Raw genomic sequence first — 18,459 nt, 5'->3', positions numbered from 1 at the left:
GCAAGCATAAAGCATTAGCATAATTTATTAGAACAATTAGAATGCATCCTTGTTGTCTTCTAATTAGATTATTTTTTGTACTGGTAATTACATTAGACAAGAAAAGAATAATAGTTTCAGATTTCTAAAATCATCTGTAGAGTATGTGAGGAGAGGATGATCAATAATGCTAATCTACTGGAACACAAATTCCCAGAAGGAGATATTTTATCATGAGTGATTCTTTAAATAATCAGCATTCTTTCTCAAAGTCCATGTTAATCTCGCTTACACAAAAAAAAAAAAAAAAAAAACATAGAGGATTTCTAGGGGAATGTTGCATTGTCATTTTTCTCACTGACCACAAACCCAGAAATAAGAGCTGGCATTATCGTTATGAAGATAACTGGAATAAGAAACTTCCGCAGAGCATCCCCCCCACATACCTGCCATACCTTCTGACACCAGAGATATTCCAAAACATCTGATTACCTGTAATACCTAAAAAGAGTTAATAACACATACTTCAAAATATCTTTTTCATTGGGGAATGCCATCAATTGCTATTTTGTGGCAGACTAGCTAAAGAAATCTCAGATTAAAAATTGGTCCCTAAAACCAAAATTATCAAAATATCATCGTATATTATAAAAATAAATGCCTTCAGCAGCTCTCATTAACATTTCAGCAAAGGAGATCTAGGGAGAAATATACAACATCTTTTTTTCAGTGCTCGCTCTGGAACAACTGCAGCTGTTAAATTCAAGTAGAAAATTCAGCCTAGTGCACTCTTTACTGTCAAGGACATCTCAGATGAGAAAAGACCTGACTTATCTATTGATAGCTCACCCAGCTTCCTTAAATGGACTGCAAATAATTTTCTGAAAGCTTTGTAAAAGTACAGATAATTTTCAACGAAGCAAAAAGACAACAATCTTGAATTTCTTTTCCATCATACATTTCCACATCAGTGCAACTGTGCAGCAATAGGCAAATAGGAGATGATATGCTACAGGTGATTGCACATATCTTCAAAAGAAGATACTGAAAGTAAGTTCTTACATTGTATGATTCTTCAATTCCAAAGTAATGTTATCTTCTAGAGAGTTTAGAGTCTGTTTTGGGTGGTTTTCAGAATGGGGACTGGAAATGAGAAAGGGGAGTTACAAGTATTTCAGAAAGCAACCAAAAAATAATCATACAGCTAATTTAATCCTATGCATTTAACAGAGATGTGAAATTAAATATATGAATAAGCTGCAAAGAGTTACTAACCATTTAGAAAATAGACCTAAATCTAATCCTAATAAACTCTTCCCAACCTACTAACAGGAAAGCACCCCACAGTGATCCAGCATGGTTAATTGCTGAGGAAGAGTTCACATTTTATAAATCCAATGGATCTGTAACTGAAGCAAATAAATACACTGGAATTTATGTCTAAAAAAAAAAAAAAAAAAAAAAGGACTTAGCGGTTTAGCGGTTTGCTCAATGGTGGGAAAGATCTAAACATTATTCTAGTAAGGTGCAGTACAGAAACAGAACTGAAGGTACAGAAGTCCACAAATGGGTGAGACCATAAAGATACAAATTCCTCTTCTTACACAAGAAAGATACAAATTCTTCTTCTTTCATACACAAAACAGAACGAAAAACTAACTTAATAGTCCACGTACAGAGATGACATCATTGCTGCAGGAGCAGAGTAACACCATGACCATCTTGAGGCACAGTGTTAAAATAAAACTTTATCTCTGTTAGTATAAATTGGGCTTAATGGACAAAATTAAAACAAATAACAAAATACCCATCAGAAACAAATAAGCCGCTTTACATTTAAGAGAAAGCAAAATGCAACTTTCTGGCTACTGCTCTTTTTTTTTTTTTCCCATCCTAATACTTTATTCCTCTTCTTCAATATAAGAGCTATTAAAACTGAACCCTGAGTCTAAAGACTGTGTTAAATATACATCTTAATTTCTAGACTTACATAGTAGTGACAATGCTTAGAATTTTAGCTTGCTTGTCACTTACGTACTAATCCTCCAAAATCTTTCAAGTTTCCCCTGTCATAGTCCTCAAAAGCTGTTAAACTAAGTTTCCTGATTATGAGCCACATGTAGCTCTCAGATGGTCTCCACCACCTAATCAAAAAGTACAGGAATTTCCAGTTTGAGTATAAATTTTCAGTGAATGAAATTCACTTGACAAGAACTGACTTAAAAAGAAGAAAAAAAACAAAAAAAATATCTTGGGAATCTGGAGGTTCTTGTCACATAATGCATTTCCCATTCCTTTTGTGCAAAACTTCCCACTGAAAATGCACCCACAGGAGTATACAAATATAGTTCGGAGAGAGAAGTATGAAAGAACTTTGTTGCACAAATTTTAATTAACGATTGGTTTCAAGTATTCAAAGTTTACAAAGTCAGTATGTTCCTATAGGCCTGATTGCTAACTAAGCAGAAATACAGGTATGCTGCCATTTGGTTTGTTCATAAATTATTTATAAATAGCTTTAAAACTCTTGTATTAAAGGCTACAACCAATAAACTCGATGAAGTAGCTGTCATCAGCAGTCAGTAGGTAATCTGAGAAAACAGGCAGTGGCAAGTAATCTTTTAAAAACTCTTTTACCGCCTTCCACAATTATCTTAAATGTAAATGACAGCCTCCCCAGTGACTGTTACTAGGCTTTTATAATTCCTGTATGTAATGCCAAAAAGTAAAGATCCAGATTTTCCAAAAACAGGACAGAGAGGAGGAAAAAAACAAAAAAAAAAAACACACAAACATCATGTTTCTGTAAGAATAGCCCTGGAGAGGTTGCTTCTTTACTTGTCCTCTTTTATACAAGATAGTTCAAACAACAGTGAATCTACGTTAGCTTTAAATAATTGTGAAATTGCTCATAAATAAATAAATTGATAAAAAATAGAAAATTTTATTTACACTTCACGTACAAATACCTTCCAGACCTTATTCAGAGAGCATAATTTTTTCACTAGATTTAGTCACTAGATTGAGATTCATGTTACCTGAGTTCAGTATTTTGCTCTATCTCAGGCTCCAAGACTAGTTTTTAACACATCACTTGATTTTCTGTGGCTCTAAGAGGGCCAGTTAATTGATGTCTGTGGAACATTTAGATGTCAGGTTTAGAGAAGAAGGAAAAAATCATAAACCTTGGAATGTTCCTACTTCACTCGTATTTGGGGACATTTCAGTAGTTTGCAAACTCAGACCGTGATTGCAAATGATCAATCACAAACACAAAGCAAAATATTAATTTGCAGTATGAATACAGGCTTAGAGAGTTCCAAAAAATAAGGCTTGAATAAATGCTTGAGAACTTATAGAGAAAAAAAAAAAAAGCATTATTTGTAATATTAAAGACAAGCAAAAGCCCATACAAACATTCAAATAATTTTGTGACTACTGAAGTGGGAACTCACTCATTCCAATGCATCAAAAGCTGAATTTTAATATTTCACTGGAGTAATCTGAAACAAATTTTATAGAAGAAAAAGTAATACCACAGTTTAAATGGCACAGATTATATGAAAAAGAGATTTGTTAGCGCTTGTTGTGTATGTCATGACAAAACAGAAGCACAAATTTAAATGAAATCCAACTTCTGCATGCATTTTTAAGCTGGTCATTGTTGTGAATCAATGTTGCAGAAATTGTAAGCTTCTTGTATTTTATAAGATACATTAAGTGAACAAGTAACAATGTTAAAAAATAATCTCATTATGGCCATTATATCATGCATTAAAAAATAAGCATCCGTTGTCAGAACAAGGTGTTGAGAACTCATGTGAAGGTCACTAATTTATGTATTTAGTTTTTTAATCATTATAGCAACAATAGTTGGGGTTTACATGCAGCAAAAAAGATCAGTGAGCAAAAAGCAGTATTGTCACCTACTGAGCATGACAATATTTGCACACAGAAAAGGCATTCTACTCAACTACTTCAACTACATTAGCACCACCTCTGAATTATTTGTCACTTATTTTAGAAATAGATTCAGAAGTGTCCAGTGGTAAAATACCTCTGAATCAGTACTTTGAGTATCTGGAGCAGAACATCATATCAGTTATATTTTTTCCCACATGAAAACACGTAGTCACAGAGAAGAGCAGGTCCATTTACCTCACTGTCCAAGACAAGCTTGAGTTACAACCTTCCTTTTAATAAATACCTCACACAGAGGCAAACTTGCCACAATAAAACCAGACAAATACTAAAATATATATATATATATATATATATATGTCTATAAAAAGAAGATTTTCCAAATCTGTCATAAGGGTCAGGACAATGGTCTGATGCCAGCAGTCTTCACAGATACAAATGATGTACCTGAGCAGCCACTGAAAACAGAATTTAGCTTTCAGGACCCTTCATACATTTTTCCCCCTCAACCCAGATGTGTTGTAGTTTACTACTAGTTACCGCATCCATTCTCTGCATAGAACAGAGGCTGCTGACTTCTTTCCCCACCCATGGAAGGGTTTCTAACTCCTCACACCCCTTTCTCCGCCACATCAACTAAAGCCACCACTCTTCCTCACAACAGGCTTCCACAGTAGCCAGCACTGCAGCCACCCTTAAACACCACACTAACTTTATCCGGAGACCTGATGGTTATTTCTGCATCATGTATCTGCCAGTTATCCCATTCCAGTAAGGGGGAATGGATGCATCTCATTAGCTCTGCACAAAGGCAGCGCAGAATTGGCCATCCTTTTTCATGAGGTCCTCACTCTGGGTCTCGCTTATAAAACACTCGTGTCTTTGTAGCATGGCATATCTCACCAGCCGAAGAACAAAACCTTTCCTACCTTACAAATTGAAGATCAACACATGATTAAAAATACCAAAATATTTCCGAAGCCTGTTACTCATGAGCAACAGAATGAAAATGAGCACATTAAAAGCTTGTTCCTAAGGCAGACATCCTGTGAAGGACTGAGCTCCTTTACAAACAGCACAGTGTATAAAAGGGGTCATTTCGTGGCAAAGCCATGGTGAGACACATTAAATATGGAGCATATTAATTAAAATACAGAAGAAAAATTTGTAATTTACTCAAGACTCCTAGCTAGTTTTAGATGAAAATGACATCCTGTGGGTAGCAAGTCAGCAGGATCTGGTATTATGCATTTTCAAACTATTTAATGAGCCTTTTTGTTGCTGTTATTTGTAGTTTGAAAAATAATTCAAAAAGAAAGAAGTGTTTGAAAGCATGATATTTAGCCAAAATAAGCATAAAGCCTGGCAATAACTCTGAACTCCTTGCACATCCATCACACCAGTCATCCCAAAGATGAGTAACAGCAGAGATAAGCAAAGATGAGCTGGAAGAAGACTGGGGAGGCAGGAATGACAAGGGATTAAAGTTGCACATTTTTCCTATAAATTGCTAGCAAAGTGCTGTAGGTTAAAGAAACAGCTGCTCTTTAGTAACTGGATTCTATGCAGTGCACTACAAACTGTTTGAACTTCCTGATTTTTATTTATATATGTATATGAAACTTTACTGAGCTCTGCCTTACTCTTACACCAGAGATGCTAACATTAAGAACGCTGAACAAAGGGGAAATAGAGATCCTACAGTTCACGTAATCAAGCTAATGAGCCAGAAGAACATGCCACGAAGAAGTGATAGCTATTTTAAGTCTTCTACATGAACTGGCTTTTGGAAGCCAACAGGAGGTCAAGAAATCAATTCAACTTTCCTGATGCGGGTTTGAATCAGGACCTTCCTTAGGAGCACCACTCCACACCAAAACTGAAGGAAACCAAAACCACTCTTCAAACAGCTGAATCTCTTCATTTGCAGAGGTACATCACCTAAAATTCAAACCTCATGATTTTCCTCTGTAAAACATCTAATTAGCTTTTCTCTGAAACTGTGCAAGACTTACAGTGTCAAGGTTGAAGGAATGTTGATTTTGCCTTTATTTTGTTGACCTCTACTAACTAATTTGTATTTTCCACAAAATATGCCAAAGTGAAGATCAGACACTTAAATGACATTTTTTGAAGAGAAGTATGAATATTCTATAATGTTTCAAATGTGAATTCATAGCAAAAACTTGAGAAACCTGTGCGAATCAGTTTTGTGAGATCAACATGACTGACACCTAGAACACCACATGGTATACAACACCATTAAACACACAAATGTCTAAATTATATATCAGAATTACACTCTAAAGAGCAGTGTGCTCATTTGAAAAAAGTGCATGCTTGATAATTCTCCAAAGGTAACCCATTCGGGTTGGCACTCAAAAAAAAAAAAAAGGCACAAAAAATTCAATTCTTTGAAAGTCTGCTTTCAAAATTTCTCTCTCAAGTTGGTAAGAAGGAAATATGCTACTCTTAATTAAGATGAGACAAAAATATTTTATCCATTTGGCATGGAAGTATCCACACTGACAGATGTTCAGTGAAATGTTACACCATCTATGTCATTTACTATAGTTTGCTGTCAAGATCTTCAACAAACCTCATTACCTCTTCTGGCAGTTCTGCTACTGTACTGAAAGCTTATCCAAACAGCACATAACATCATCTTCTGCAGTATGGCTGGGTGATGTAAGGCCAGCACTGAAGCCTTCGTGTTCTTTTTCTGTGCTTTAATTAGCATGCCTCTCAGTCCAAATGATTCAGAGATGATTATTACATAATTATTACATCATGGTTTTTAAGCAGATACTTAAGCACTTAAACAGTTTTACAGGTCTATGGCTGGTATGCTTACAACAGTCTGATAGTTGCAGTTGAAGTGTCCTGGGAAATTATCCTGGGTTGATCTCAGTTTTTCCTGGAAAACAACAGACGCCTGTCTTAGTACTCCTCCATCTCTTAAAGATCCTGTCAAAAATAGCATCCTGACCTTCAGAACCTTGGAGCAAATGCTCCTATAATCTTTTCATATGACTTCCCATAAATTCCAATAATTTTTCACAAAATCCACAATCCATAGTAGGCATGAATATATTATTATAGGAATAATACATGCAGGCTTGGCAGATCCCAAGCCAAGCCGAGTAAGAATGAAATAACAGGCATTTCACACAAGCTATAATGACTTCACAAATCTTAAAAAAAAAAAAAAAAAAAAAAAAAAAAAAAAAAAAAAAAAAAAAAAAAAAAAAAACACCTTTTTATGCCTTTTCATACTGCACAGTGCATGGATAAAGAAAACTTTTAAGCACCTTCCCAAAATTAATCTAACTCATCCAATGCTGAGCATGAGTTTTCCTAAATACTTATTAACTTTCAGGGCCAAATTCAGTTTCCCTCTTTTACCTCAAATATTTTCCTTTATCATTAAAGATGTGATACTAGCATTACTAGGTTTAGAAGCCTAGCTTAAGAAGATGAATTGATTTCAACTGCAGTTTTGGCCAGAATTCAATGTTCAGATAATTCATACAATCTCTACGTACATAGAACAAGGTCTACGGTGGCCCAACCACAACAGCCTTGTGAGAAACAGGGTGCAAACAATAATCATACTTCTGAGCACAGAGAGCATTTTTTACAGGTAAAATTATCTTTACACAAACAGCAGACTTTACAAGTAGTGGCTAGAATAAACTGCAGAAACAACAGAATGGTTCTCAGGTGCATTCATTCTAACAGTACTACTACAGCAAACTTCCCCTTACTCAGAACTGCCAACAGAATTGCAAACACTTTAAATTTATTTTTTTTACACTGAATTATGTTATCTAGTGCTGTCGTATTAATTTGAAACTACCAATAAAAATAGAGGTTTTTTTACCGATATAAATCAGTCTTACACAAAAGTAATTCCTGAGGAGGAATAATTATGCCATCAGTGGTGTAGCTGCATTTAGAAGAAGCAAGCAAAACATTTTTCTAATATAAATATGCTGTCATAAGAAAAGCAGAAGTAATAAAAACGTGCATTTCAATACAGTGGAAGTAATTCCCCATATAATTCCATGCTTTAGGTTTCTCAAAGGGAGTTGTTTACCTGTACACAAAATGCTACGGCTTTGTGTTTCCATGATGTCATACGTCAGATGTCTTTCGGAAATAATTCTGTTTTGCTAATATCTATTTTATTGCTCAGTGAGTTTTCATTATACATTCCGTTACGTCGCTATTCTTCCCTAGTACACTTATCACTTCTTACATTTTTTGCATCTTCTAAAGATGGTATGTATTTAAATTCACAAACAAAATAATCCCATAGCTGGCCATCTTGCCTGGTGAGCCTTTTCACCAATAATTAGCATTTACCTTGTTCAAGGATAAATGAATTATTCACAAATCAAATTACATCTACATTGGTAGGGTTTGTTTGTTGTTGTTGTTTTTTTTTTTTTTTTTTTTTTAAAGAACTCATAGATAGTTTTTATTTTTTTGAAAGTATAAAAATTTTTAGCCCAGGGCATGGCAATGGAAATCAGCCAAACTCTTAACCTGGAATCACTTACACACCTTCACCCAAAGCATTGCAATCAATTTACCAAATAGGATTTTAACATATTTGTAGCCATAGGCAGAGTCTAGAAGTTATTTCCATCCATTTTAAAAAACAAACCTCCAAGCCAGTAATCTTATGAGATACATAAACCCACTACATTAAAATTCAAAGGTGCATCTTTTAGGCCTTTAGAATACGTCCTATTTCTTAGCTTTGGATAACTTTTGCTCCTGCACACATTTCAAATTGTTATACATGGAAGAAACAGTTTGAATTTCTTTAAATATTGCTCTGCTTTTCAAACCCCTGTAGTGATCTTGTTCAAGCTAATGCTGGAAATTTAGAATTGAAAACCAGTCCTGAAACCATCACAACAGTGCCTCACATCACATCTTCAGTCTAGGGAAAACTTTCTTGAGAGGAAAAGCAGCAATGGACTAAATCCATCTCTCAAATGGGAATGATTTCTTTACCATTTGGAATTCTGAAAATGAGCATTTCACAGAAATATTAGCCTAAAAGTATTTTGTGTGTTCTTTCAGGAAGGCAAAGAGACGGTCTCAAAAATAAGCTTCAAATAGCTTCTGCTCATTCTCTTGTGGAACAAGGCAAAACAACAAAAAATATTGTATAGACTAATGCATTTTTCAATACTATTCAAGAACATCCTGCATCTCAAAGGCCTGAGAACCACAACAAAATAATTTTTTGGTACAAAATGTAAAGTTTATTACCAATGTTTTTAATGTCTTTAGACCTTTTGAATCACGATTTCCCATTCTTTTTCACATACACACAACTATTGATAAAACTCATCAAATCCTTCCTGATGGCCTTTCAAGGGGAGACTAATTTTAAAAGCGATACGTATAAGGAAGCCAATCTTCCTTTAAATAATATATATAAGACTAGTCTAAGCAGCATTACCTTCTCATTTATCTGAAAAATGCAGGTCTGTCGTTACTGCTGCTGACATTCCCGTCACCTTGTTAAAATTATGTCAAAGAAAAGAAAATCTTTCACAAAGACTCCGATGAAGGTTTCTCAAGGTGACATCACAAAGGTCAAGAACAACTCATTTCTATAAAATTTGGAAGACTATTTCAGATTAATACGCTTAGTATTCGATCACTTAGTAAGTGATCAGATTTCAGGAGATATATGTATATGTACATATATATTTTCAGGAGATATATTTTATATATAAAATATAAATATATACACATATATTTTCAGGAGATATATTTTATATGTAAAAGTTTGTCAAGACTTTTGTCTCACTTGATAAATGTCTACTGTTTATAAGAGATGCTTGTAAGAGTCCACACATTATTACAAGAGGCTGTATTTAGTTCTGTTCTGTGTTCCTCCTTTCAAGCCTGCTTAAGTATGGAAGCCTTGAGAGAATACTTTTTTTTGTTTCTGTTGGAAAAAGTAGCAATACTGACACTCTTTGTAATTCCATACAAAATAAACCAAGTAGAAGTGTCACAAAAGAGAAAGAGAAACATTCCTTCAAGGAATCACTTTAACCAAGAAAAATACAAATACGTGGATTCTTTGCACGGAACATAGGGAGTTGCATGAAGAAAATACACAAAGAACTTAAAAGTTTAGTGGTATTCTGTGTCCTATCAGAAAATGGCTGCTATGTATATATGTATATATATCCAGGCTGATAGATGGAGCTTGTACGTTGGTTAGAATTAATTAGCAGAACTCATCTGCCCACATATTGTAAACTTCTACTTAGAGGCTAACACGCTCTTATCATCAATTAAAAACATCTGTTTTAACTGACATACCAGACTGTTCGTGTGCTCACTTCAGATTAAGAAAGAAAATAAGAATCACAGAAATCACACAGCAAATCAAGTTTGCTTATAGCTTAGTAAACAAGATACTCAAAGTATTCCAAAATGATGCGAAAATCACAACAGAAAGGCAAGGGGAGAAAAGGCACATACTGCTGAGAATATATACCAAACAATGCGGGATCAGACACAATCAGAGCAAAAGTTCATACCCATAAAAGTCTGAGTAAAAGCCCATTAAAATCAAAGAAAAGACAAATCTAGGCCTGAATGCTACGTCAGATACTGAGAAATTGCTCAAGAGTTACATGGTATGATTTCAAGTACAAATGCAAGCTGAAGAAGTGAGACTAAGAGCAGCTCTAGACAGCAAGTGCGAACAACCGGTAACCACCAGCAGCAGAGCAGAGGCCAGCAGCCTCTCCCACCAGTCAGCCCTAAAAGAGGGCTTCAGTCCACAGCCCCCCAAATCACCTGTTTTCCATAACATATCAGTGCAAACCACTGCAACAGAAGAAGTTCTCTTTCCAGCTTAGAGTTGAAGGTCTCCCTTCCTCCCATTTGATGAAGCCTACCACATTATTTCTGAACAGCACAAAGAGATCACTCTCTCTAGTCATGCATGACGTGCAGCATTAAGCATGTTTTTTTTCTGAATGGTCTTTTTTCTTCAATATCTTTTTCAAGAAACAAGCTCTGCCAAGTTTTTTAGTTGCTGGATCAGCAGATAATACAGAAAATTTCTGGTTAGAGTAAGAAACTAAAGGAGAGAAGGTTAGGATAGGGATTTAATTAGAAGTCATCATTATATCACATTGCTGGTACGTTTAATAATACCTGTTACTTGTGGTGAATGAAGTGATTTTTCTGCAGGGAAAAAAAGGGTTAAGTTCTTTATCACAGAGTATTTAATACTGAATGTACATAGCAAGGAGAAGAGACTACAGAGTTCAGTTAGGAGAAACAGAGTAATTTTGACAATTTGTGGCAGGTATGAACTGCACTTCTGAGCTGTTTATAGCAGGTGCATATTTACTTCGGTAGAAATTGGATGCACATTTGTTTTATTTGCAAGCATCTGCTGTGCAACAGTGCTACTTCTGCTAAATATCATCAGAAGTTACATTTTTAGTAAGTTTTTCATGTTTGAATTCTCACTTAATTTGCTTTTATAGCAATAGTTTCTGGTTTTGCAACTTTGCTAGCCAACACTGCAAATGCCTTAAGAAAATTCCATGCAAATTGTTAGTATATGCAATCAATTAGTATTAGATGTACTAATATTCTTACTCCAGTGAAAGTACTCAAAATTATTTGACACAAGGAGGAAAGGAAAAATCAGTAACATAAAAGAGAGTAATGATACACTGAAAACAGTAGGTGAGGCAACTACACTGGCATCAAAGCAACATCAAGAGAAGCTGAAGATTTTATTGCACAGTACAAGATGAGGAAAGTCTTAAACGCTTTGGCATTGTTACTAGCAAGACATAGAAAAGTTACTCTGACCATTTCTTCCTGTGCACCTGATAGAACTGTATCTGAAAGAAAAACAAGTCAATGAAAAAGAATATGCTTGAAACTATTTTACTATAATGATCAAAGTATGATATAAACAAGAGAACAGCAGTTTTGAAAGAAAAAATAATCTATATTTGATCTAGCTCAGGCTTCCTTTGTGTCAGCACTTTAACATAGCAAAGGTGCTGACAATAGTTCTGTTAACTGTGAAAGCTACTAAAACTAAATGAGGTTTTAAAGACTGCTTACCTTTAACTGATGGACTGAATTTCAAACCTCCAAACAAGACAAAACCCAACATATCCCAATTTTCAGTGTATTTTGCGTATGTAGAAACAAAGCAAACTAAACAGAAACAATGTCGATTCTTGATGGAAGAAAAAGAAAAAAACCAGCAATTTCCAATCCTGCCTAGTTTCTCATTCTAAATTATATTCAGAATATCCCCGATTTACCATCAATGCAATCAAATTGCAGCTATTAAGATTTCAAACACTTTTTCTTCTTCATAAATACTAAAGTTTCTTTAGTATGGCATGGTGTAATCTGCATTATCGTAACAGTTACAGCAAATAACTGATAAAAATATCCTTCCAGAAGTTATTGTTTAATGTACTTACAAAACAAAGTGAACAAAAAAATTTATTTTCATAACCAGACAGAAAACAGTAATAGTAAATAAAACATCTGGCAAAGTAAAAATACTGAGCTGTGTAAACAACAGTCATGTGCAAATTAACTCTTGCAGCCTTGTGGACTCATTTCTTTTCCACTTAACTTCACTTGCAACCACTGCAGTGGAAAATATGGCTCCCACTACTCCCGCTGAATTACAGACTTAGTCCAGAAGGCCTGAGAAAACTCTCAGAAGTCTAGATCTCATTTCAAAGTACAAGAAATAATTGACAGAATAAATAGAATATACGGCATCCTTAGCATAACATTTCAATACACGTATCAACAGCTGGAGTACCTAAACCATCAAATAAACCCCAGCAATGCCACCTGTTTTCATGCCTTCTACCATGACTTTTCCTACAAGGTGCATTTATAATACGTTCTCTACATCATCACAGTCAGAAATGTTGGACTGCACTCACTGTATAAGACATCTACCAACATACACACTCCTGTAAGGCAAAAATAGTGTCATGGCCTTTATTTCCTACAGCCACATCCAAATTTCACAATTCATTATGAAGAAACTGGCACTTCAGATGGTATTAAGCAGTAATTTATAAACTTTGCTTTAACTTAGAAAATGAAAAACAGAGAAGCAACATCTAGCAGTAACTTGTAAATCTAATCCTCTGCTCTAAGAAAATTATCTCTGATTACCCTACATAGTTCATACAATCTGTCAAATACCTGTTTTATAATACCTGAAGATATGCTGGAGATATTCTGGAGATGCTTTCCTTATACAGAAAAAAAAACACAAGATGTTTCTTAATGTTACCTTTAGGTGCTATCTCTTATAAAGGGCTGAGAAATTTTTCTGAATGCTAACACTTCTAATTCTATATTGGAAGGCAAAACATCTCTAAGTTTACCCATAGGCTTCACGGTATGGTACATGATCTTGTCCGCTTCTGTAAGATTATTTTCCCTTCTAGAATGCTTCAATGTGTTTTTCTTTCTTCTGAACATTTAATCTGACATTTTATGCTTTCTGTTGACAAAATAAAGAGCTTGAGTACTAGAAACCCTGGTATTTTCATTCACCGTAATTAATCAAAATTCAAACCAAGCGAGTGTAACATGTAGCAAAATGCGGTAAAGTTACTGCTCTTGAAATACCCTGAAGGCCAATGATTGGATAAAACTAGCACAAAACCCAAACGGTGATACTTTCTTTGAACCAGAAGAAACATTTTAATTTTAAAAATGCTAAATAAGACATTGTAGTATCTCAGTAAAATGCAGACGGCTAAAAAAAGTCATAAAATAAGAAGCATAAAACTCCCATCTTTCAATACCAGAGAAAGGAAGTCAGAAATAACAGCTACAACACAGTGAAAGATGAACTTTTAACCAGGAAATAAAGCACATCTTTAGCTTCTTTTCCTCCTAGAAGGAATTCTTAAGCATTAAATGCTTATTATCTGGAAATAGCACACATAAGCAAACTCCACCCAGCAGTCACATGAATATGACTAAAATCACCAAAATACTTTCTCTTAACCACAAGCAGATTATAACTGACAGTGCAGGAAATTAAAGACAACCTCATTAGTTCTCAGTGCCACTCTGTCCTTACAATGCCATAATTATGACTGGTCAAGTAGATCTTTAATTTGAACAGCTCTTCTGAATACTGATTATCTGTGTTCTGCAGACACCAGCAAATACATACATCAAAGCTGCATACATTCTCAGAATATTAACCAGGATCCATTGTTCTTATATACTTTTTAGAGTTGCAATTGAATGCAGTAGGACAATAAACAAGTCCACTTAGTCATTTTCTTACAAGCTATTAATATAGAAACTATAACATTCTATTCCTCACAGGAAACTTAATACATCATATGAATAAAAGAATTCAAAAAGATTAAGCATGATATACATGAAACGCCCATAAAATTCAAAGTATACCTGGGTCATCACTGGAGAAATTCCATTATTTCTTTGAGAGTAGATAGGAATGTATGGAAAACAAATTAAACAAACAAAACAAAATCAAAAAACAATGCAAGTTTTAAAGAACAGACACGTGGAAGCACTGTGCAAGCATACAGCCTTCTCCACTGGGCAATTAAAAGATATATTTTTTAAAATCATTCCATAAAAATATTTTTGTATGTCAGAGAATTTTTTGTTCACAAATAAATCCAGTTTACTACTCATAAGTAGTATTACTTCAAATAAACACACGCTAAGACAGATAATGGGAAGAACAATATCTCTATTTGCTGAATACAAAGCAACATTTCTACATATCAAAAAAAAAAGTTGTTTAAGTATTTGAAATACATGAACCAACCTCAGATACAAACAGTATGACACAAAGAATTAAACACAAACTACAGTAGAGTTTGCCTCATATAGAACTAATAAATCACCAATCTCAACATAAGCCTCCCAGTGCAAAGCACTCATGCAATGAAAGCATTTGGAGAAGACTTCCCCAGCTGGTGAGATAGAGTTCAGTATTTTGTTTCTGCACCAGCTTTGCACCCTGAAACTAGGAAGTCCTTTTCTAACAACTAGGATATTCAATAACTAGAACATATTTCCCAGGAGGTGGAAAAATTTCCCAAGCAACATGGGAATTTCATCACTGGAGGTTTTTTGTTTTTTTTTTTTTCCAATAAGTTCAGAGATAATAGAGGCAATGGCTACATATTTTATCTTGGGAGACTCAGCTGGGCATTAATAGTGGCAGCATATCACCCTTTTCAGAAATTTAAACAAATATGTGTTTGACTGGATCAAACAGTAGTTGGCAGTAGCTGGCAACTAGTCTAGTTGTGGACTAGATCACCTCAAAAATCCCCTCCAAGCAACAAGCTGCCCACCCAGGCTGCAGAATATCTCAGTTCTAGAGATTTAAAGTCAAACTCATAGAACTGTAACAAAGGTTTGGGTTGGAAGGGACCTTAAAAATCAGTTAATTCCACCCTCCCTGCCATGGGCAGGGACACCTTCCACTAGTCCAGGTTGCTCAAAGCCCCGTTCAACCTGGCTCCATCCAACCTGGCCATCCACTTCTCTAGATGACTACCTATACTCTATCTTTAACAGAAGTTGGACTAAGATCACACAGAAACCTTTCCAACCTTAATTGTTCTATAATTTTGCTTTAAGTATAAAGTGAATCTCATCAGTTATAATCTTCACTATACCTGCTTTGTCTCTGGCTATGCTTGTGGTTAACCCAGTTCAATAACTATTATTCATACAAATGGCCAAGTTTGATGTCAGAGATGAGGTCTGGCATAGAGACAATGTGAACTTTATGCCTGAAGTTACACAGCACTTCAGTGTTGAAGCTCAGAAACAAGACATCTTCCAATGCCCTAAATCTACTTTATTATATATAGCATGCTAATATAAATATAGTAAATATAATATTGAAGTATTAATTTGTTACTTCGTTAGTTGAGAAAATGTAGTAAAAGATCATAGCAACTTTTAAAATTTCTGTGATCACTTTGTAAAAAGAAAAATTGGAAAAATAAAATTTCACATTATTTATATCACAAAAGACTCAGAACTTCAGACAGTTCAGAACTTTTTTTTTTTTTTTAACCTCAGAACTCACTCTTTAAGCAAGCAGGAATTAGTAGAAATACAATGACTTATACTTGTAATTAACCTTAATATCTTGCCAATTAACTAAACAGAGCTACATTGGTGCCAGTATCTAAAGAGAAAGCATTCTCATTGATCAACACCTCTGACAGAGCTTCTCATCATGCCAGGATACTGAGCAATAACTGTAATTTAATAATGCTGTCTGCAGTGCCCAGCCAGCAGCTGCAAGCATAGGAGAATAAATAAGAGTTTCAATACAATCAAAATGACAACATTTCTGGTACAGTAGGAAGGGTTGATGTCAAAGCACCCATAGATAAGACGACCTGGCTATAAATCCTTGAAAGAGAGCTATACAATTAAAAACACTAAGCACAAAAATTTTTTACTTTCTGTTCACCTGGCTTTTTTAAATAAATCAGTTCAACACTCACAACAAAACACATGCAGGTCACTTCACGCAGCAAGTTAACAAGAAATTGAACATGACTCCTTTTAGTACAGAGAAAAAAAAAGTACTCATAAGCTGTCAATACACAAATAAACATTGCTCAAACAACTGAGTATAGAATTCACTTCATCCAAAATGTGAAAAAAAATGAGAAAATGGTTACAGAGAAAATACATGCCTCCTTTTCATTTTTTATATACACCCTATGCTCCACATGCACTGTATAATCTTTTCTTTAAAAAAAAAAAAAGAAAAATGTGTTCTTTTAATATATGAAATAATGTTAAAGGTTCCATTAAAATGGATCTTATTGTCTTCATTGGAGAACATCAACATCATGCTAAATCAAACCTCTAAAATTTCTGAACTTTCTGTATCTGCGTAAGTAATGACATAGACATTAAACCTGTTCAATTAACTGTACCATAACAGGAGATAGTTTTCTAAAATTGGTACTGAATTTTTGTATATGCAATTGTTTTAGATGAGCAAATGTATTTTAAAGAAATTACCTCTTTTCCAATCAAGTTACCCATTATCTCTTCTGACACCCATTTAATTGGCAAGGATTCAGCCACTCTTTCTAAATAATTCCATTTCCTAAGTACTAATCATTTAAATAGTTTTTGCTGTCTCCTATCTGAGCATCTCCAGGATAACTTCAGTTGTTTTTCCTATTTATACCTGATTTACAAAAAAAAAAAAAAATATTAGATGAATGAAGGACCTCATAGCTTCCAGCCTCAAAACACAAAGCAGAAGTAATTAGTTTATACACAAATGCTTTATCAAAAATATATTAATATTTGAATCAGAGGTAATCTCTAGTTTTACAACACCTAGTAGAGGTTATAGTTCTCAGTTTAAGGTGAACTATATACATATAAAAAGCAACCAACTAACTAATATACATTGCTTAAGTATATTTTCTGCTTGTTTGTGTCTTTCCCCCTCCTCCCCATTTTCTTTCTTTTTCCTTAGTGGGGATTGGCAAACAGAGCTTCCACTTCCATCAGTTTTCTTGGTAATTTATAACCCAGAAGTAACATGTTATCATAGAAGTTTCCACACATTATTTCCTCTATTAAAATCAATCTGCATTATGTTTCATTACCTTGGTTTTGTTAATGCAAAATACTTAGGTAGTTAAGAGTACTGCTGATGGTGGGGATAATCATTTTGCAAAAAATTAATCTCAAGGGTCCTCAGAGTGCTGCAGATTTACCAGAGAAAACACCTATCCTATTACACTTAGCAGTGTTAATTTAAACACTTGGAGACATAGAAAAATTTTGCTTGTGACAGGTATTTTAAGTTTGACATCTTTTCAGAAATTAGAAGAAATCACACTCAAGCACTGTTTTCAAGTAAAGATAACAGCACAAAGCTTAATTATCTATTTATTTGATAGCTTTGTAAGTATTTAGAGTTCATATGGTATGAGTTGGACAGCGCAAAAGTAAAACATCCTTTAGAAGTGTTTCTTTTTATAAAGAAAGTAGTTCCCACAGAATTACAGAATGGTTGAGGTTAGAAGGGAACTCTGTTGGTCCTCTTTTTCCAGTGCCCCTTGCTTAAACAGGGTTTTGAGTCATTCTTTTTCATTCCCTCTATTTATTATTTTTTCTTTTTCCAGCACTCAGACTCAGCCTTGGCTTCTTCAATGGGATCTAGCAATCTAATGTGTCTGTGTTATGACCTCTAGGTTCTAGCCTTTACAGTAGGCAGAACCAACTGTATTGGTATATGAAAGACAACCTGCTTGACAGAAGACATTTGTTTAAAGTAAAGCATACTTAACTTGACAAAAAGAATTTCTTGCACTCTGTCCTACCTACAGTTACTGATTTGCCTAAACCCTTGAGCAATTTTGTTCTCATCTTCTGTGTTCCACCAGTACCAAGTCTCAACTATATTGCTTCAGAATATAGATACTGCCAGAAAGATATAATAATAAT

At 34.5% G+C, this 18,459-nt stretch overlaps 1 protein-coding gene across 12 annotated transcripts in view; it reads right to left on the bottom strand.

The window, feature by feature from the left end:
- The window catches only part of FHIT (fragile histidine triad diadenosine triphosphatase), a 562,355-nt gene that overhangs the window by 466,718 nt on the left and 77,178 nt on the right, over positions 1-18,459 (bottom strand). The window contains exon 5 of one of the 12 annotated variants that reach the window (XM_035546802.2): positions 6,755-6,817. The exons of 10 other annotated variants lie outside the window; for them this stretch is intronic. The gene's annotated coding sequence lies outside the window, so the exon portion shown is untranslated. Of the gene's footprint in view, positions 1-6,507; positions 6,664-6,754; positions 6,818-18,459 lie in introns of those variants that run through there. One more of the 12 variants, XM_035546805.2, reaches the window with a different exon arrangement.

This window comes from Cygnus atratus, chromosome 10, assembly GCF_013377495.2.
Source record: "Cygnus atratus isolate AKBS03 ecotype Queensland, Australia chromosome 10, CAtr_DNAZoo_HiC_assembly, whole genome shotgun sequence".
Lineage (NCBI taxonomy): Eukaryota > Metazoa > Chordata > Aves > Anseriformes > Anatidae > Cygnus > Cygnus atratus.
Note: the sequence above shows the minus strand (reverse complement) of the source record. Positions and strands in the feature narration are given on the sequence as shown.